Raw genomic sequence first — 409 nt, 5'->3', positions numbered from 1 at the left:
AAAAGGTGTTCGGATCATGTGCATTAGAGGTCTTTAAGTCCATCAGCCGGTTTTGGTCAAAACTAGGCTGATGGCTTATTTGATAATAAAAAATTTAAAATTTTATATCTACTTGAGTGAGGGAGTCCAAGGAACATTTGATAATAAACGGCTGATGGTTTTTCACCGTATGCTTTATATCATGCTCTCTTCAGACAAATGACGTTGTTACATTTTTATTTCCTAATTGAGATCTTATGAAGTTCATGATTTTCAATTAAGGATGCTCTCAATATTATGCTTCATATTCATGCTCTCAATATCGTCTAAATTCGAGGGCACAAGCTGCGACAAACAATGACAACAAACACATCCTTAAAGAAGGCAGAAACATAATTTTAAGTCGAAATAAGTTTTTTACAAAAGATTC

This window comes from Curcuma longa, chromosome 6 (assembly GCF_044706935.1).
Source record: "Curcuma longa cultivar G26 ecotype Majalengka, Jawa Barat chromosome 6, ITB_CL_G26_1.1, whole genome shotgun sequence".
Taxonomy (NCBI): domain Eukaryota; kingdom Viridiplantae; phylum Streptophyta; class Magnoliopsida; order Zingiberales; family Zingiberaceae; genus Curcuma; species Curcuma longa.
The sequence above is the reverse complement of the archived record's forward strand: the minus strand, read 5'-3'. Positions refer to the sequence as shown.